The sequence below is a fragment of the Giraffa tippelskirchi genome, chromosome 6 (genome assembly GCF_054371585.1).
Source record: "Giraffa tippelskirchi isolate mGirTip1 chromosome 6, T2T-mGirTip1v1.2.pri, whole genome shotgun sequence".
NCBI lineage: Eukaryota > Metazoa > Chordata > Mammalia > Artiodactyla > Giraffidae > Giraffa > Giraffa tippelskirchi.
Genome location: NC_137280.1, coordinates 69,073,460 through 69,094,878, shown reverse-complemented (window position 1 = coordinate 69,094,878; position 21,419 = coordinate 69,073,460). Strand labels below are relative to the sequence as shown.

The 21,419-nt window shown below is 47.8% G+C and overlaps 1 protein-coding gene across 12 annotated transcripts in view; it reads left to right on the top strand.

Moving 5' to 3' along the window:
* Positions 1-21,419, top strand: part of ST3GAL1 (ST3 beta-galactoside alpha-2,3-sialyltransferase 1) — a 91,523-nt gene that overhangs the window by 1,652 nt on the left and 68,452 nt on the right. For 10 of the 12 annotated variants that reach the window (XR_014058103.1, XR_014058102.1, XR_014058104.1 and 7 more), the window contains exon 2: positions 14,099-14,250. The exons of the other annotated variants lie outside the window; for them this stretch is intronic. The gene's annotated coding sequence lies outside the window, so the exon portion shown is untranslated. The remainder of the gene's footprint in view (positions 1-14,098; positions 14,251-21,419) is intronic. 12 annotated transcript variants of the gene reach the window in all.

Sequence of the window (21,419 nt, the reverse complement as noted above, 5' to 3'; positions counted from 1 at the left end):
GCGGACGAGAGTCCGCTCCCAAGTGTGCGCGTGGCTGGGGGCTGGGCGGGTCACTGCGTCTCGCGGGCTCTGCGTGTCCCGCAGAGAGAGACAGCCTTGACCCTGAGGGCAGTGACCTCCTGGCTGCGGCCCCGCATCGGGCACACGCCTGGCTTTCACGTGCCCACCTCCGGGAACCCCTCGCCTCTCCCGGCCCGTCCCCTTCCCGGGTCCCACGCCACGTGGATTTGCGCCGAGATGGTTCCCCAGGGAGACAGCGAGCACCCACTCCCGCTCTGCGGCTGTGTGTGTTGGGCGAGCGGTACTTGCCAGCTCGGAAAATGAGGTCTGCTGGGGACTGGGTGGTCCGGCTGTCGCGTCTGGCACACAGTAGGTGCGAAAGGTCTGAAAAGGTCCCTTCCCGGGAAGGCGCTGGAGGAGGCCGCGGTGTCTCGTCCCTCGTTCTCCCCACGTTTACTAGTAGTGAACTCTCGTCTATCTGCCCTGTCCAGCGTTTTTGACTTCCAGACGTACCTTGCGCACCCACTGAGCGCCGGGCTCAAAGATGGGCTATTCCTAGAAGATGCGGGCGGAGCCATCAGGTTTTTTTCTTTCTTCATTTTTTGTCCCTGGGGAGCTGCGCGACTGCGTTCTTCAGGTTCAGAAAAGGCAAAGTGCACTGCCCCCTGCCGACCACTATGGAAACTGCCTCTTGGCTATAGGGATGAGAAGGGCCACTGGAGACTGGGTGCCAGGGGTCGCTCCCTGCACCTTCTAGCACCTTCCGTTAGTGCCCCCAAACAAGGCCTGGCTTTTTTCTGCAATCCTGCGGGTAGCTGAAGAGACCAACCTGAATTCCCCACGTTAACATGTCCCGATCTTGTGCCAAGTAGGGGTAAGATGGGGTCATGGCTATTACCTTCCAAATATGTTACACTAAAGATTATATGTAATTGTGTTAATGTGTGTGTATAAGGATATATACATACGTATGTTTGCACACTATTTTTGTATATATATTCATATGCCTTGACCTCAAGTCTGGGCATGAAAGGAATTTCATCCTATGAAAAATTCATTTTGTGGAATAAATAACAGAATAAGTAAGGGGGAGCCATCCCCCACTTTGAAGAATCCCACATGGGTGGGAATATGCTATCCTGTGTTTTGCAAGGCCTGCATTTGCTCTCCAGGTCTGCCTCCCAGGCAAGGCCGGTGGCCTGGGCCCCAGCAGAGTCTTGCCTTAACTTCCCTCCTCCGTTGGTGGCGGCACCAGCAGCCCCCTGGAACACTGGGCTTAGAGTAAAAAAAAAACAAAGAAAAAACAGGAAGTGTTGGGCAGAAGAATTTCTCTAGAGGGTGCACATTCTGCTCCTCCAGGCTCTTATCAGCAGCGGCCTCCTGCTCACCTCAGGACTGTTAACACTTGGAGGCACAGGCTGGGCTCACCAGACCCGAGGTCCTGAAGTCCTAGCTCTGGCCGTCCGGAGCTCTCCGTGCGCCAGTGTTGGTGGGCTGGGTCCATCTGCGGGCCTGGCAGGAAGGGTTCTGTGCAGGTGGGTGTCTGTCTTCTCTCTCCACCGCCAACACCAGGAGCATCAGCTGGAGGCCAGCTGTCTGCAGCCCCGTGGGCGCCCCATAGAGGCCCTGTAGAGGCCTCTTAATCTTCTGGTCAGTTAACCTTGCCTGAGTCTGTTGCTGACTCAGAGGATTTGTATCTGAACAGGCTTTGCCTTATAGGATCTAAACCTTAACCCTCCTCTGAAGTCCTCTCCCACACTACAAAAAACAGCCAAGAAAACAAAAAATAAAATCCACTTAAAACCTTGCACTGCTTCCCAGTGAGTCCTCCGTGCATGTCTGCACACATCCATCACAGGTCGGTGAAAGAGCTGGCCTTGTCACTAAGAATTATTCTAGGGTAAGGCTTCTATGCACTTTGTCCAGTTGTAGAGCCCTCCGGATCCTGCCTCACTGGCCCCCACCCCACCCCTGCCCTGACCGAGCAGAGGATCTGGGTGCCCCCGCTCCGCCCTGATTTGGTTCCAGGAGCCCAGCCTCGGACCCCAGCGAGAGCCTGTGTTCTGGCCTCAGGGCCCATGAGCAATGGCTTGACCACTTGGCACCCAGACAGTTTCAGGGTCTCAATTTCACTGTGGGAAATGAGAGGCTCAGAGCTCTGCTGACATCACCTTGGGGCCCTTTGAGCCTTTTCTCTGTGAAGGCAGCCCTCCGCCCCGGCCCTTTGCTTTTGCCTCCAGCTCCATCCTCAGAACCCTCCAGGCCTCCCTGGCATCCAAGACAAGCCTCGCCATGCCAACCGTGCACCTCCTGCTCTCCCTCCTGGAGCCTTTAGGAGCACACCCTCACCGCGAAGTCAATCTTTTATGCCCAAGAGCCCCACAGGGTCCTGCTTGGTATCAGAAATGGGGTTTTCTTATTTCTTTAAGTTTTATTTTGGTTGGATTATTTTGATTTCGGTTGAACCAACATTTATTAGGAACTCGTTGTGTCCCCAACACCATGCAAGGTGCTGGACACGTGGTTGATCCTTGTCCCCTCCAAGCCCACCCCGCCAGGGGTCACAGTGTCGAGGGGAGGTACGTGGGGATGTGAAGGGTTACCCTCTGGTGGGGTTTGCACCAGAGTGGAATGTGCATGGGCTGAGGCAGGGTTTTGACAGAGAAGAAAGGATTCTTCTGCCTTGGGGGACCCATGGAAGGATTCACTGAGGAGACAGCCCATGAGTACCTTGGGGAATTCTTCTAGGTGTAAGTCAGACTGCTGGAGAGCAAAAGTATTTTCTTGAATGCATAGTTGTTGTTGTTCAGTTGCTAAGTTGTGTCCGACTCTTTGCGGCCCCATGGACTGTAGCCTGCCAGGCTCCTCTGTCCATAGGATTTCCCAGGCAAGAATACTGGAGTGGGTTGCCATTTCCTCCTCCAGGGGATCTTCCCAGCCCAGGGATTGAATCTGAGTCTCCCACGTCTCCTACTTTGACAAGTAGATTCCTTACCGCTGTGCCACCTGGGAAGCCCTGATACTCTGGATAGTTGATGTGAAAGATAAATGAGAGTCTCTCAACAAATGCTAGCTTTTATTCCTGAAAAGGTCTAGATCCAGACCTGTTGGTACAGAAGTGGGTTGCGTGCCATCATGTCCTTTTAACCTATTCAATATTCAAGGAATACTATTTGAATATTCTTATATTAAAGATTTTTTTCCCTTCCAAAAATACCTGAGGATGTTTGGACCATTTCATCTGCTTCTATGTGTATGTATGTATATATTTTTTCTCCTCTAAGATACAAAAATCTATCTAGCTAGGCCTGACTCTGAAACCCATATGAAATTATAAAGTACAAACTAAAAATTGTTTATAGTCATTCAGAGTTGAGAAGAAAACGTTAGTTCCAAATTATGTGGCAGAATAAAAAAAAAAGAAGTTGCAAATGACTTTTGGAAAGTCCCTGTTTGGGTGTACAAAGAAAATACGTTCTCCGAATTTCACTAGATAACTTAAAAAAACCAAACCAATATCGATATCATTGTAATAGATTGTGCTGCATTAAATATACATCCATTTGAATCCACATGGAACCAACAGACCGGAGTGGCTAAAAATTCCCTTTGTGCATATTTACTTAGCAGAGGGCTCTTGAGAAAAACCCAACCGAAAAACACAACCAAAGCAAACCTGGCTACTTCTCTGAGAGGGTGGAATGAGTCCAAAAGATCGTTTCATGTTCAAAAAGCCTAAAACAACTCTGCATGAAAGATGAAAATCCTTCTAATTGGACATTTGCTTTTTCAGAAATAAAAGGCTCAGTAGAAAGAAAAGAAAATGGAAAAAAAAAAACCTTCAAAAAACCTTTTTCCTTGGAAGACCAGACTGGAGCCCAAAATAAATCCCCTGAATTTGGCCAAATCATGAAGAGCTGCATTCTCCCTCCCTACCCCTGGTCTAGCTCAGGAAACTCCCAGTGTTCTGAAAGCAAACACTCTCTGAAATGCCCACCTCTGCACTCCAGTGCCTGCAGCTCTGACCTGTATGGACCTCAGTTCATCTCCTCTGTGTGCTCGCTGTGACATGGGCCCTCCCCATTTTATGGATGTAGTGACTTACCCAAGGTCACACGGTCTTGCTCTCACCCAGATCTCCCATGTGCCTGAAGCTACCCTCACGGGAAGTAGGTGACTCCTGGGCAAAGGAATAAGCCCACATGTCCAGCCACCTCGAATCCCCATCACACATTTTCCTCTGCTTACCCTCTGGAACCCCCACCTTCACCCTTTCCACCTTGAACTGTACAGATGAGGAAGCTGAAGGTCAGTCAGGTGACCAGGTTCGTGGAAATGACCTCCAACCTTGGCGGTGCTACCTCCCTGCATCCCAGCCTTTGCTGTCTCCACCTCAACCCCTGCTCCTTCTATCTGCTCGGCTAAGTCTGAGAACAATGGCAGAAAATCCCATAAGTTGAATCTCAGCATCCTTATTAGATCTTACAGTCAACTTAGGGAACCAAAACTTCATCTTCATAGCAACACAATATGACACAGCACTGCGTAACACAACACCACATAACAACCACAACTGCCATTCACAGTTCATGCAAAGAGTGTGTGAATGCACTGGAGTGGAAACAGACTAGGCTGAGAACCAACTTTATGATTATCAGGAAGCCAGAGAGCGCCATCCCAAGGGAAGCCTTAAGGGAGGAGTCGAAGTGGGGTCTACTGGTGAGACTCAGGCAGGCAGATGACAGTGGAACCTCCAGAAAGGAGCTCTCAACCACTAGCTCAGGCATGTCACTAGATCATTTCCCTACTGTTTAGTTATTTTGCCCATAAATAATTTTCTCCCAGGAGAGAGAGTCAGCTAGCAAGTACATAGAGTCAAAGTCATAGAACAATAACATGAACAGAGTTTAGAAGAAAGACTATAGGAGAGAAGATGCCTGCAGACAGTCTGGGAACAGGGAAGCTTGCCTGCACATTTTAGAGGGTGTATTGGAGAAGGAAATGGCAACCCACTCTAGTGTTCTTGCCTGGAGAATCCCAGGGACGGCGGAGCCTGGTGGGCTGCCGTCTATGGGGTCGCACAGAGTCGGACACGACTGAAGTGACTTAGCAGCAGCAGCAGCAGCAAAGTGATACTTTGGCCTCCTGATGTGAAGAACCAACTCATTGGAAAAGACCCTGATGCTGGGCAAGATTGAAGGCAGGAGGAGCCGGGGACAACAGAGGATGAGATGGTTGGATGACATCACCAACTCAATGGGCATGAATTTGAGCAAACTCCTGGAGACAGTGAAGGACAGGGAAGCCTGGCATGCTGTAGTCCATGGGGTCGCAAAGAGTCAGACACAACTTGGCAACTGAACATGACATGACCTGAGTGGGCTTCCGAAGTGGTGCTAGTGGTAAAGAACCACCTGCCAATGCAGGACACAGAAGAGAAGCGGGTTTGATCCCTGGGTCAGGAAGATCCCCTGGAGAATCCCATGGACTTAGGAGCCTGGTGGGCTGCAGTCCATAGGATTGCAAAGAGTTGGACATGACTGAAGTGACTTAGCACACACACAGTCTGGTTGGAGTCTCTGATCTTCCACGTGGATCCCAGCATTGCTGACTGCAAGTTCTCATCCTTTGGCTCGTCTACAAAAATTGAATTCAGAGAGCCCACACAGTGCCCAGGTGTTGAAGAAGGACTGGGCAGGAAGGCTTGGTATAAAGTTTGGCACCAGGCATGTAAACCTAACCAGGTCCTAGACAGGTGTCTTTCGGGCAGTCTGCTGCAATAAAAATGAACAGTAAAAGTTGCTGTTGCAGCACTAAAAGCTTCCCCTTTTTTATATATTTACTGTTTTAAATTTTTTACAATGTTGTGTTGGTTTCTGCCGTACAACAACACAAATCAACCATAATCATGCATATATCCCCTCCTTCTTGAGCCTCCCTCCCCTCCCCGACTCCACCCCTCTAGGTCATCACAGGGTACCAGGCTGGGCTCTCTGTGTTGTATAGCAACTTCTCACCAGCTGCCCACTTTACACATGATAGTGTATGTATGTTGATGCTGCTTTCTCCGTTTGTCCCACTGTCTCAATCCCCCTGCTCTGTCCACAAGGCCCTTCTCCATGTCTGCATCTCCATTCATGCCCTACAAATAGGTTCATCAGTACCATTTTTCTAGATTCCATATAGATCCATTCACATATGATGTTTGTTTTTCTCTTTCTGACTTACTTCACACTAATAACACCTTCATGATGGAGAAAGTGTTCGGTGTTCTTCTTCTTTGAAAACGCCATTAATCCTCCCACCTGGTGGAGAGTTTGATGAATCAAAACTGTTGCTTTGAAACCTTAGCTGCCACCAACAAGAATGTCTTAGTGGGGGGTATTCCTGGTTTTTCTGAAGCTTATTCTCAGCGAAGAAAGGAAATTAAAATGAAAAGGAGAGATTAGAAGATAGTGAGGCTGTGTACCACCACCTAAGGGTAATTTCAAATGAAAAACACACCTCTCAGAATGGTTTGAAAAATTGGTTCCAACATAAGGGCTGCTTCTATTTTCTGTCTGTAATCTATGACAGGGAACAAACTGAGCTACGCAAAAACCCATCATGAACTACAGGATTATAGAAATTAAACTGATGTCTTCGCTGCAGAAAGTGGCGGGGCGGGGGGGTGGGACCCTTCCGGGGCCTGAGAGTGGGCTCTTGTCTAACGCTTGGAAATGAATTGTCTGAGGAGACACAGGTACTGACAAAGCAAGAAACTTTATTGGAAAGGGGTGCCCGGGCGAAGAGCAGGAGGGTAAGGGAACCCAGGAGAACTGCCCTGACATGTGGCTCACAGTCTCGGGTTTTATCGTCATGGGGTTAGTTTCCGGGCTGTCTTTGGCCAATCACTCTGACTCAGAGTCCTTCCTGGTGGTGCACGCATTGCTCAGCCAACATGGATGCCGGCAAGAAGGATTCTGGGAGGTGGAAGGACACGTGGGGTCTCCTTTTGACCTTCCCCGAATTCCTCCTGTTGTTGTTGGCTTATTAGTTCCATGTTCCTTACCACAATCTCCAGTTGTAAAATAACTCACGCAAATGGTTACTTATGATGCCTGGCCAGGGTGAGGGGTTTCAGTCAGTGTGCTTCCCCTAACATCTCTACAATGCCAAATATCCAAACGAGGAGAAAAGATGTGATGGACCTGGAGGCAGTTTGGAATATTGAAATACCCCTGTGTCCTTGGGAACCTGCCTCTGGGATGGAGTGAAGGAGCTTCTTTTTTTCTCTGAACGTAAGCTGTGTGCGTGAGTCGACTGAATGATAACAAGTTACAAAGGTTGTACCTTTAAAGAGCATGGAATCAGAAGGAATTGTCAAATCTGAGCATTTGCAAAGATCCTTAGCAGTGCCCTTGTTCAAACTGCCTCTACTCCCAGACTTCAATTATTCATTGACTGAGTCATTCATTGATTCATTCAGTGGAAGTACTGACTCTGCCTCTTGCTTGCTGTGTGACCTTCAGCATGTTTCATAACCTCTCTGTGCCTCCATCACCTCATCTCTAAAACTGTGGATAATAATAGCACCTACCACCTGGTAGGTGCTAGATGAGGCAATACTTGGAAGGTGTTTAGAACAGGACCCTGCTGTGTGCCTGCTTTATAAGTGCTTGCAGAGTGTGCACGGTGATCATCATCAGCTTTCAAGTTAAGCAATGCCTCACTCAGCTTCCCCTGAATTGTTTCTTCACTTCAACTCTACCATGTGCCTAACGCTCCTCTGCTTGAATGTTGCCAGTGATGGCCCTCTGATTTCTGGACATCTCTGTGGATTAGAAAGCTCCTCCTCACACAGAGCTTCCATCCACAGAGGACTTCCTGAAGCAGGTGGTAGGGTAGGGAGGGTCTCTGGAGATGTCTGAATTTAAGGCTGGGAAAGTTCTCTGGGCTTAAGAAGCTATGGTGTGGCCCCTGGACACTAGTAGTAGAGAGGGTCCTCTGAGACTTCGGACATGACATTTTAGACGCTCCCTGCCCTGTATTTCACCACTGAGACAGCTCAGGTGGAGGCCTGACCCATATGATTCCTCAACTCATTAGCAGGCGGAGCCAGAGTGAGAAACCAGCCCTGAGTTCAAGGCTGTCACGGCTGACCTGGGCACCTTAAGGTGTCCTAGAGATGAGCTTCCAATGTCCAGAGCACCGGACATGGCAGCAGGCACAGACCCAGCTGCCAGGGCTCCTAGGTAAACCCACTGGGCAGGCCTCCTTCTCTAGTGATCCCCATCGTGTTTTCTCCTTTGTCTCCTAGACCATCTTGACCTGAGACCTCCCTCTGAGCAAGTCTGTGTTGGTTTTTGTGAATTCTGGCATCTCTCTGCTGTTCTCTCCTTCCTAAGTCCTTTCCCAGGAAATACCACTTCTGGAGACTCTGGACTCATTTACCCTTCTAAACAGGGCTTTTCGGTCCTTCTTGTTATCAGTATTTTGAGAGTTGAGAACACCGAGGCTCATGGAAGTGGGCCACTTGACCTCAGGCCCCCCAGGTGGGGACTGGTCCCCTGCCAGCACACCCCCACGTGTCCCGTCTACCCCCATGTGGCGGCAGCTTCTTCCCACTTCCCTTCGGTTGTTCCAAGAATCAGGTAATGAGTGAAAGTCGCTCAGTCATGTCTGACTCTTTGCGACCCGATGGACTACACAGTCCATGGAATTCTCTAGGCTAGAATACTGGAGTGGGTAGCCTTTCCTTTCTCCAGGGGATCTTCCCAACCCTGGGATCGACCCCAGGTCTCCTGTATTGCAGGCAGATTCTTTGACAGCTGAGCCACAAGGAAAGCCCAGGAATACTGGAATGGGTAACCTATCCCTTCTCCAGCAGATTCTGCCTGACCTAGGAATTGAACCGGAGTCTCTTACATTGCAGGCGGATTTTTTTTTACCAGCTGAGCTATCAGGGAAACCCTAGAATCAGATAAGAGGCCAAAAAGAATGAAGTCCCTCCTTCACCCAATGACACTTCAAAGAACTATAATATTTATAAGTGCCACTTAATGGTGGCACTCGGTCACATTCACCACGGACAGCACAGACACTTCGTGATGCCAGCGTGTCCTCCAGCCCAAGGTTTTCAGGGTCAGCACTGGTTTTCTTCCCTGGATCCCTGTCACTCTCCTTTCTTTCTTTTTCTTCCTTCTTTCTTTACCCTCATCCACTATCTTGCCCCAAAGTACATAGTTCGGCCTCCTTCATTTGGCCATGGTTGCCTAGAAAACAAACATTAACAGTGCCCACCAGGCCCCGGGGAGGCTGCCTAGCCTCCCATCTCCCTCCTCTGCAGGCAAAATCAGGGTACCCAACAAGAATGTCCACGAGGGCACCTCCCGCCCTGGAAGCCATGGGGGCAGAGAGGTCAGTGAAGGCTGGGGTTGGGGGAGAGAACAGGTCCACTCTTGGTTAGCTGTGGAGGGTGAGGCAAGTATCTACCATGCCTGAGCCTCAGTCTCCCCACCGGCACTCTGGGGACACCACTACCTGTCTTTCTGGCTGAGTCAGGCAGGAGAGGGTGGGGGAAAGGCCCAGAGAACAGACGGTCTTCAAGCTGGAAGATGGGTGGGAGAGCCAGGGCATGGGGGACCCCAGAGTGGAACCCACATTTGGAGCCAAGGGCATCTCCCCAGCCACGTGATCAGTAGAAGGAGAAAGAGAGGAAAACTTCAAGGCATCCGCTTGGTGGGTCCCAACCGCTCTGCCCTCTTCCAGCCATGATCAATGTGTCTTTTCCTGTGAACAGAAAGAGATTTAGGCAGACCCACGTTTTAGGTGAACCAGCGGGCTGAGGTTTGCAGTGGGTGGGAGGCAGAGGCCTGAGCATCTCCTGGGTAGTCCACATGGGAGCGTTTGCGTTGCTCCGGTGTGAGAAGAAGTGGTGACTTTATCTCTTTGGGGCTCAAAGGCTGATTGTACTCAGATGCTGAGAAATTAGAAATCGAAAGCCATTTGGAGCTTTCCAGTCTGGTTGCGGAGGTAACTGGGGGGCCATGGATGACCACAGGGAACATGGCAACAGGACAGAGCAGGGGACCATGCTGTTGCTCCCATCCCAGACCTGTGGGATTTGACATGTAGGAGGACACCCTTCTGGAGCCCAGCCAGGCTGGAGGGCGAAGAGGAAGCCTGGGGTTCAAAACGGCCCTGGCTTTGAATCACATCTCTGCTGATTTCTAGCTGTGTGGCTGTGGGCAGATACCTAACTCTTGTAGAGCCTCAGTTTCCACATCCGTGAAGTGGGGATAAGACTACCACCCTCAAGAGGCTGGCCACTCAGGTTGAATGAAATCACACATGTGGAATGTGACTGTGGTGCTGGCCTTGTTGTCCAGATGCATTCCATGGTAGCTATTGTTATAATAATATCTCCCTTGGCAGAGCAGCCAGAACTCAGCGTTCAGGCACTGGATTCAGAAATCCACTCCTTCTCAGGACTCCAGCATGTGGAACCCTTTCAGAGAGGGAGGGTGCACGCTGCCTTTCCCAGCCTGGTGAGCATACCTGCTTCTTGCCCGAGTTCTGACTGGCTTTTTCAGCCCATACACCAAGATGGGGGAGGTGCGGCAAAACCCTGGAGAGGGCCAAGCTGCTGAACTCAGCTTCCTTTCACTCTCGGTATTAGCTCTGTCATCTCTGGTTTGCATACTCAGAATTTCTGCCTTCATACCCCACTTTCAGCCCTGCTCTGGACATTCTAGCACTTACACTAGGCTTTTTTAGGGCATCTCACCGTTTACCCTTGCTCTTCTGGGTCATCTGTTCCCTTTGCAACCTGATCTAGCCAGTCTCAGTTCTTTTTCTCATCCTCCGTGAGCATTGAATGCTGGTCAGGAATTCAGATTAAGAAACCACCCACTTAACCCGTGCCCTCTCTCACTGGGTACAGAGTGAGATGGTTCTTATTGTCTGCTCAAGTCCTCTTCCCCACAGTGGGAGAGCCTGCAAGTGTACTGCCGTCCCCATCAGGGCAGAGCAGAGTGCTTGCACCGTGCAGAAGAAGCTGAGTAAACGCTGATTGAAGGGAACTGTGTTAGTTCTGGTCTTAAATAGAGTCCACCTAGGAATTAGTTTATTATTCAGGCTCCACTCTTTACCATGACCGTGAGCAAGTTACTTCATCTCTGCAAGCCTCCACTTACTCATCTGCACGGTGACCGCAGATAATAATAGTGCACACATCACAGGACCATTATGAGGAGCCACTGAACTTTTGTGTACAAAGGGCTTAATTTGGCAAAATCTTCATAAACATTTAAAAATGGTACCTGCTACTATCACTACTGCTATTTTTACCTTATAATTTCTATTAAAGCAATTTCATGTTGTTTATTATTCTCTTGCTCTGCAGTACAGCCCTGTAAAGCATTGACGGAGGTACAGTTTCCATTTTACTAGTAAGTAAACTATGACTCAGAGAAAGGCTGTTTTTCTAAACTCATACAGCTAGACTTTGTGTGCCTGGCCTCCTCTGCTTGGCATACCTAGCAGCCAGCCACACTGTTTTGGAACATGATATGACCATGGGCCTCTGAGAAAAGATTCCTGTAATTTAAAAGCACAGAAGTACTTTTTTCACCTAGGCCCAGTGTTAACAATTATTCAGATGATCTTTTTTTTTTTTTTTTTCTGACTTGGAGGAGAAAGGCTATGCTTTATTAAACAAACTGCTATACTCCAGGTGTGATGGAGAGTTTCACATCCTGTTCCCTGCTCTGTCCTAAGAAGAAACAGAATCGGAGAACACAATCTCTTATAAGATTTATTGTTTTCTATTGCACAGAAGAAAGGAATTTCAGGTGGTAGATGCACTAACAGGGGCAAAGAAGGAATGATTTATGAATCCAGATTAGAAGAAGTGAGAACTTGCTGATTCGTTTGACTGGAATTTGTCCTAATCTGTGCACCAGCTGGAATTTGTGGGCATTTTTCTTGCCTCAGGTCTCCTGGTTTAAGCCCAGCAGTTTACCACTAAGGACCTGGTTGGTAGCTAGTTGCTGCCAGTTGGATGGAGAGAAATGAGGGGGCAGGCCCTGAGCCTGGAGTCAGAAGCCTTTGGCCCATGTTTCTACCGCCCTGTTCTCAGCCATGTGATCCATGGGCCCACCTCTCTGGGCCTCAGTTTCTTCATTTATACCTTGGAGAGTCACATGAGCTTTTCTGGGCCCTTCCCAAAGATGAGGATTACATCTGATCTGTCTTCCTATGTCATCCCTGTGTATGAACACATTTCACCACAATACAGTGTGGGTGGGGATGGTGTGAGTCAGTAATGGGAGGGAGGAAGGTGTGAGCTGCAGTGTACAAGGACCCCTCTGGCATTGGAGGAGGTGGTAGACACCATTTGGAGGCCGGGGGCAGTGAGCCTCTGCCTTCATTCTTCCAGAAAACTGGGGCTGAAAAAAAAGTTTCATTCCCGGAACTTCCCCTAGCTGCTCTGGCCACTTTGTGTTTCTTCTGTATAAACATCCCGCCTACATCAGGACCTCCAAATAGAGTCTGTTTATCATCAACACCAGATGCCTGTAGACAAATCTGAGTCAGTTGGTCACTGAATCCTGTTGATTTTATGTGTAAAATAGTTCTTAAATCTCCTCCTCCTCATCTTGCCCACAGTCTAGGCTTATCCCTGGCCCTCATCGTCTCTTGACAATCAGGCTGATCTGGACAGCACAGGCTGACTTTTATTTCTGACATAAAAATCATATGGTCTCACTGCCAGCAGTATGAAGATAACTTGGTGGTTGTATCAGCTAGCTTTCTCTGCGTAACAAACAGTCCCAAACCTTAGCACTTTCAACAGTAAACATTTATTATTTTCCCTAATGCTGTGGGTAAGTAGACTGGGTGTTTCTTTTGGACTGGGCAACTTGGCTGGTGCTCAACTGCCTGTGATAGTCTCACCTGCAAGCCTGGGGGCTCAGCTGGGAGGGTTGGAGCTTCTCACCATGTTGGTTGGTTTTCATCTTCCAAGGGCTGGCTCAGGCGTGCTCTGGTGATTGCAGAATGATTCCCAGCAGCAAGTGAGAGGAAGTCCTCTGCCTAAGCATTCTTAAGCCTTTCTTTGTGTCAAGTTTGTTATCATCGGCTTATTGTTCAAAAGTAAGCCACATGGCCAAGTTCAGACTCCAAGGGTGGAGAAATGGTTTTCACTTTGTGGTGGGAGAGGTGGCAAAGCCCCACCACAGAGGGTATGCTGCAAGGTGATGTGAGTAATAGGGGACCTTTACCGAAATCCTCTCTCCCAGTGGCTGAGAAGGGTTTGGAACCAGACAGGATGGGTGTGTCTTGGCACAGTCTCTTCTCTGCCACTTACTGCTTTTGTCATGCCGGGCAGCTTCACTCACGTCAGCTCTCCAAGCTTCAGCTACCCACCCGTGTTATGGGAATAATCAATCTGGGCACCTTGGATTTCAAGAGAGTATCAGCTAAGAAAACCCATGGTCTGCATGTTGCAGTGCTTGGCACACAGAAAGAACTCAACTGAGGGTCTCTGTTCCCATTCTCAGACGAGGTCTTCAAAACCCCTTTCCTGTCCAGCCTCAGCCTGCTTTATCCTAAATTTGATCTCACAATTTTCACCTTCACATCTTACCTATTTCTTTATCTTTGTCCTGAAAGACATTTTCCCCCAAGGCTTTTCTTTTGCCAAACAGCATCTTGCTTGTACCCTGATCAAGGAGCCGCTAAAAATACCATCTCCTCTTCAGATTTGTCTTTCAGACTGAGTTGGCTATTTCTTCCCCAGATACCATCCACACCCTCATATCATACTGCCCTGGATTGTTTGTTTGTTTCCTCCACCAGGCTGAGCTCCTGGCGGGGGGGGGTGGGGGGGGAGGTGGGGGGTAGATATGAACTATACTTTATTCACCTTTCTGTCTCTGGCACTTGACTCTGAGCATGGAACAGAATAGGGGTTTATTTACAAAATATTTGATGTATAAATCATTGCTGGGTGAATGGGGAAGTGGGTGAATGCCTTTTAATTATGTTGAGTCATCTTCAAAAGGCAGTGAGTGAAATGTCAAAGCTGACAAACTTTTCTCCTCTTCACTTCCAGCTGGTACTGTTTTCAAATTCAACCTTTCTGATGTGGAAATGCCAGTAGAAGTGATTAGCATCTCCAGGGGCTGTGGTGAGCAGACACTCTGAGCTTTGTGTCCAGGACAGTCATCTGAAGAGCAGAGATGGACACTCCCTCAGCCCACTGAGGTAATGACTGACTAACACCAGTGAGAAACTCTTTCCTGTTTCTTCTGTGGATTACATCAGGTTGTGGGGAGAAGATGGAGGTGGGGGAGCTTTCCCCTGTTTCTTGATCTCTTTGTAACTTGGGTGTTCCATAAAGAGGAAGGGTTTTCTCCCTCAAGGAGAAATGTGGGCCTCTTAGAGTATCAAGCAACCTCTCTTTTTTTTTAGAGGTCTTTGTGCTCTCATGAAAACTAGGAAATCCTTCTATGACAAATGCCTGTCATCCCAAAGAAGCACTGCAATGACAGTCTGGTGTGTCCTGGGGTGAGCGCTCAGCCAGCAAACACTGTGACTCACAGGACAAGTCCCTCCTGGCCATGTTTTACAAATAAAGTTTTATTGGCACTCAGCCATGCTCATCCATCAGGGCCATCTGTGGTATGTCACACCACAGCAACCACTGCGACAGAGAAAGTGTGGCCCCAAAGGTTGAATATTTACGGACCAGTCCTTAAGACAAAAAAAAAAATGTTTCGGTCCCTGGTCTAGAGCTGAGATGTCCACATATATCCACTCCATCTGTGGCTGTTTAAATTTTGATGAATGAAAATTAAATTAAGTTAAACCCAGAGCATTCTTTTCAATTAAAAACTGTTTTTTTTTTTCAGTTAGTTCATTTTTATATAATTACAAATGTACAGGTAAGCTGCAAGAATAGTCAGAAAATCATGGGTATCCTTTACCCAGATTTCTCAAGTGTTAGCATTTTATATATTTCTGAAATCACAGCATTATTATAAACACAATGCAGCTGAGTCAGAAGCTTAGCATTGATTTGCTGCTAACATTGATTTGTATTTCACAACACTGACCTTTTTTGACACATTCAAGCCAATTATTTTCCAGAATATCCCTCAGTTTGTGTTTGTCTGATGTGTCCTTGTGTTTCGATTGAGACCGTGTGCTCTTGCCAGGAATCTCACAGAACTGATGCTGGGTCCTCACTGCCTCCTGTTAGGAGGATGATGTTGGTCTGTCTCAGAGCTGGTGCTGTTGCTTTGCCACCTGATTGAGGTGGCCTCTGTGAGGTGTCTCCATGTGAAGTTACCATTTCATTTTTGTAATTATCAAATAGTTTATGGGGAGCGTCTCTAAGACTCTGTAAATATCCTTTTATTCCTTAATCTGCCACGTGAGCTTTAGCATCTATTGATGGTTCTTGCCTACATCAGTTTATTATCAGCATGGTTACCAAATAGCAATTTTTCTCATCTCATTGTTTCTTTTTCATTTGTTAGTTGGTTTTCCACCATAGAAAAGAACATTCCTCCTTCCTTTCCTTCTTTATGCAGGTTATGAACTGGCAGATTTTAATCCTTTGTTATCATTAGTTCTTTTGATATTTTAAAGTTGTCCCATATGTATCCAGTGAGGGATGGCTGTGGCATCTTTTTAACATCTCCCTGTTGGTTTTTAAGCACTTTCTTACTTGTTGGTGCAACACAATATTCTAGCCTCATTTTGTGCTTCCTCTGCCCAGCCTCAGAGTTAGCATTTTTCAAGGAATCCTGGCGCCTTTCAGTGCAGGATGTTATTTAGAAGTGCCATCTGGTCCCAAGGTGTGTCCTTTACTACTGGGATAGCATTGCTCCCAGGCCCTCTGGGCAGACGGAGCTGGGCAATGTGAAATGTGGGGTGTGTGTGTGTGTGTGTGTGTGTGTGTGGCTATACACATATCCATCTTTTTAGACATATGCATACATCTTCACATATACATCCACCCACATCATATATACGTGTTTTTATATGTACATATACGTACCATCTAGATTATTTCTAACTCACACGTGTGGGTGTGTGCTCAGTCGCTCAGTTGTGTCTGACTCTGTGACCCTATGGACTGCAGCCTACCAGACTCCTCTGTCCATGGGATTTTCCATGGGTAAGAATACTGGAGTGGGTTGCCATTTCCTCCTCCAGGGGATCTTCCCAACCCAGGGATCAAACCCATGTGTCCTGCTTTGGCAGATGGATTCTTTACTGCTGCGCTTCCTGAGAAGCCCATTTCTAACTCAACCTATCTCTATGTTAAAACCACCTTACATGCACACTGATGATGCTAGAATGTTCTTGATGCACATCTAAATGCTGGAGTTACCCCTCCCATGCTGTCAGCACCACCACCCACCACATTTACTAAACTATGGATCAGATCCTGTCCAGACCCCTTCCTGGCCATTACTGCTCACAAAATCCCAGTGGCCCAAGTTCAAAGGAGGAAGCAAGATTCTGAAAAATTCCTTAACTTGTGCAAAGTGATGCAGCCAGCAAACGTGGCATGCTTGCAGAGACTGCCTGTCTGCAGGCTGACATTTGATCAGATGGCCCTGGGAGACAGAACTGTCTCAGAAGGAAGAAAAAGAGCAGAAGGTGGGGGAAGCGTTTGTCCCCATGGATCGGGGGGTCTCAGGCCCTCGCAGCAGCAAGAAAGCCAAACCACGCTGGTGGACACTATCTCCTTCACTTCATGCCCCAGGAAATGTCCTTATGACTACCTCACTGATAGAGCCATGTAACATGTAACAGGATGTGTGGTGATGCACGTGGTGGAAATGTGCGTCCATGTGTGATTGTGGTGTGCCTGTGTGCTTCCTGGGGGGTGGCGTGTGGCTGCTGTCCCAGGCCTTCAGGGACCTTGATATGGTTGAAGGTGTGATTACAGAACTGGGCCTCTCTGGTGAGTGGGCATTTCCTCTCGTACTGGGGTTTTCCGGGGAGAGCTACTTAAGCACAGAGGCCTTAACGTAAATACATTTGTGTTCCCAGCTCTCAGCAGAATAGATGCAGAATGTGCAGTGGATCCGTGCTAGTTTTATTTGTGCTTCAACCAAATCAGAGAGCTCTCAGATCTCTTGATGCACTGGGCTGTATTCTAGTCAAACAAAGACCCAGAGTGTTCACATGCCAGCAAACGGAGGGGAAGGCAGGAGATTGGCCTTGAGCAGGAAGAAATAGATCTGTGAGTGGCAAGGTTGGGGGCAGGCAGAGGGAGCCCCGGGGGGATCACAGTGTAGATATGGTGGTCCAGGAAGGTGACTCTGAGATGTTTAAGGAACTGAGTCCCTAAGGAACTGAGTCCCACTGCGGAGAGAAGAACAGTGAAGGGGGGCGGTGAGCAGAGGCTTCTGATCCAAGGACAGGTGAGGGGGCTCAGTTGCCCTCCCCCAGGGGCTGTGGCCTCCCCCCACCCCCAGAGCCAGGCCCATTTCCTGCCATGAGTCCCTTCAGGCCTGAAGAGTCACGTGTGTGCATTCTCTCCTTCAGAACTCGAGCATTTCCTCTCCCAAAATAAGTGTCATCAGCCAGCCCGCAGACAAACTGCAGGCCAAGGCACTCTGCGTAGATAAGAGCATAGCCTGGCAGTCATTAGGGGGATGGAAATGGACAGCAGGGAAAGGCCAGTGGAATTTCTGTTGCTGATAACCTTTAAGAAAAGAGCACTTGTTACAGAAGCCAGGACTGTGTCCCAGAAAGGCAGGAGCCCTCTTTGAGTGTCTGAGATGCTGTCAGGTGGAAAAGGATTAGCTTGTCCTGGGCGAGTCTGAGGAGGGAACCCAGGCGGAAAGAGTGAAATGAACAAATTTCTGTTCACAGATTGTTTTTCCTTCTCACTCCCTCATTCATTCATTCATTCAATGAACACACCTGGTTGCCTGGCACTGGGCTGAGCACTGGAGGGATAACAGAATAAGACAAAGGCTATATCTTCAACATGTTAATAACTTAGTGGGTTCCCACTGTACAGCACAGGGAACTCTGCTCAATGTTAGGTGGCAGCCTGGATGGGAGGGGATTTTGGTGCAGAATGGATACCTGTATTTGTACGACTGAGCCTTTCTTCTGTCCACTTGAAATTATCACAGAATTGTTAATCAGCTATTGTTGTTCTTTAGTTGCTAATTCGTATCTGACTGTTTTGCGACACCATGGATCGTAGTCTGCCAGGCTCCTCTGTCCATGGGTTTTCCCAAGTAAGAATAACTGGAATGGGTTAACATTTCCATCTCCAGGGCATCTTCCTGACCCAGGGATTGAATCCGTGTCTCCTACATTGGCGGGCGGATTCTTTACCACTGAGCCACCAGAGAAGTCCCATTAGTCAGCTATACTCCAATATAAAATAAAAAGCTTTTTAAAAAATAATAATTTAATGAGAGAAACAGTTGAAGAAATCAGTGGTATGTAAACATGCAGTTCTGAGTTCTGTGAGGCTGGAAGCTAATAGAATTTAGGAGTTCTCTTTAAAAAAAGGATACAAGGTTAGGAATTTAAAAGACAAGCCCTAGATTAATGGGGACCCTCTGAGGGTCTCTGGTCCTTCTGTTTCCTTGGCCTGGCCCAGGCCTCCAGTAGGGGAGGTGAAAGGGCATGAGGGTTTGTTTCCTGCAGGAGGCTGGACGAACACTTGGCAGAAAGGCCTGCAGCAGGAATTCTGGTGTCCACGCAGTAAGTCCCCCACATACAAACCTTCAAGTTGGGAACTTTCAAAGATGCAGACGTGTGAATGCAAGTTAGTAAATCATGAAAATTAGTCCATGTGTCTGACTACATTGTCACTGTCACCTAGGTGCTTCTTGGTCTTTTGTGTACCTTACTGGGCAGTGCTGTATAGAGAACAGTAGTGCAGTATCTTTTATCTCAAGCTCAGGATGTCCGGAAGCAAGCGTAGAAGCTGTGGCAATGTAGCTGTACTGTAGTTTTCAAGGTATTGTATTGTAAGATTTTTTTTTTTAAAGTTTCTTTATTTTTTGTGTTTGTTTTTATGTATTATTGGTGTGAAAAGTTTTATAAGCCTATTACAGTGCAGTACTAGATAGCAGATTGTGTTATTTGGGTGCCTAAGCTAACTTGGTTGGACTTTCGACTTACAAACGTGCTCATTTTTATTTATTATTTTAATCTTGAAATATGTGTTTTGATTTTTAAAAATTAATTTAAATTAATTTATTTATTTTAATTGGAGGCTATTACTTTACAAACGTGTTCTTAAAATGGAACTTGTTCATATATAGGGAACTTGCCGTACAGTAGGGCAGCCTCGTCTTCTGGGTCCCTTGAGCCTTTGTTCTTGGGCTAAAGACTTTTTTTCTTAGTTAATGCTGTTGGGATTTTCACAGGTGCTTTCCTTAGAGTTCTGTGGGCTGACCATGTGATCCCACTTCCAGGACGATGTTCTGTGGAATTGCCTGGACTTAGCTGTGTAAGCGCTGGTGGGGTGAGTGTGAGCACTTACAGAGGGCTGACCAGGACTCATAGGCTCACCTGACAGCCCCAAATATTGACAACTTTAGCCACCCTGAAAGCCAGCTGCCGACATTCTCCCTGTTCTACTGATGATGGACCCAAGGCACAGGGTGGTTAAGTAACTTGCTCATAGATGCACAGTTAACAAGTGGAGGAGTCTAGTCTGCCTCCAGGACTCCGGGCCCTAGCTCCATTGCCTCTCCTTGATCCTCGCTGCCTAACTCTTTTATAGCAACGTTATGGAAACATCCCGAGCGAGTGTCCAACATTGGCAAGTGGCCAAAGGACATCCATAGAATGGGATATTACATACTTGATCCTTTCAGAAAGTTCTTTTTTAAAAATTTTATTTATTTTTAATTGGAAAATAATTGCAATGTTATGTTGGTTTCTGTCACACATCAACATGAATCAGCCATAGGTATACACAAGCCACCTCCCTCTGGAACCTCCCTCATACCTTCCGCCTCATCCCACCTGTCTAGGTCATACAGAGAATTCTTACCAGCGCATTGAAATGCTTTGATTAGCTGCAACAGTGGAACCCATAAGAAATAGCAGTGGAAACAGTGTTTCAGGGCATGAACCCCCTCTCAGCCTCTGTACGCTCTCCTGGATGGTCATAATGGCTCATTGGTTCACACATCCATCCAACAGGTTTTAACCCAGTCCTTAGTGCCTGGTACTGGGAATATGATGATGACAAGCTCAAACGTGGACTCTGCTCTCCTGCTGCTAATTTGTTGTCCAGCTTCTTTTTAGATTAATTTTTATTGGAGTAGAGTTGTTTTACAGTGTTGTGTTAGTTTCTGCTGTACAGCAAAGTGAATCAGCTGCACATGTACATATATCCCCTTCTTTTTTGGATTTCCTTCCCATTTAGGTCACCGCAAAGTACTGAATAGAGTTTCCTGGGCTGTAAAACAGGTTCTCAGTTACCTATTTTATTCATAGATAAACCCATGTCTCTTACATCTCCTGTATTGGCAGGTGGGTTCTTTACCACTAATGCCACCTGGGAAGCCGGTTTTATGCACAGTAGTATATATATGGGACTTCCCTGGTGGCTCAGTGGTAAAGAATCCATTTGCAATGCAGGAGACCCAGGTTCAATCCCTGGGTCAGGAAGATCCCCCGGAGGAGGAAATGGCAACCTGCTCCAGTATTCTTGTCTAGAGAATCCCCTGGACAGAGGAGCCTGGCAGGCTATAGTCCATGGGGTCAGACACGATTGAAGCAACTGAACATGCATGCACACAGTGTATATGTGTCAATCCAAATCTTTTGATTCATCCCGACCCACTTTCTCCCCTTGGTGTCCACACGCTTGTTCTCTCTATTGTATATTAACACGTATATGTGGAATCTGGAAAAATGGTACAGGTGACCCTATTTGCAAGCAGAAATATCATCCGGCTTCTGACTGCAAGGTCTGCCTGGGCTTTCTACCTCCATGTGACCCTGGACGTATTTTCCTGGGACTCTGATCAACCCTCAGCTCTCAGATCCAGCCCCCCTCTGCACCTATTGCCTCATTTCTAAAATGGACCAGGGACCCACAGACCTCCTGGACTTCAGAGCGCAGGCTCTTCACAGTTGTCAGCAGCCACACCTCACATCCTTACCATCTTCTAGAAAAGGTCAAGCTCCTGACAGCTGCAGGGAGTGCCCTCCTCCCTGAATGTTCAAACATCCAGCCCCCGTGGACAGCCAGGCTGGAAGGGAGGAAGCAGGGGCCCTGGATTCCAAAGAAAAAGCTTCAGGATGCTCTCCAATTGCCAGTCATGTGTCCTTAACCTGCTGAGCTTTGTTCTCTCCATTAATGGGGCCAGTCCCACCCACAAGGGGAGATGGACCCCCACCGCGACAGGTAGGCTGTGGCAGGT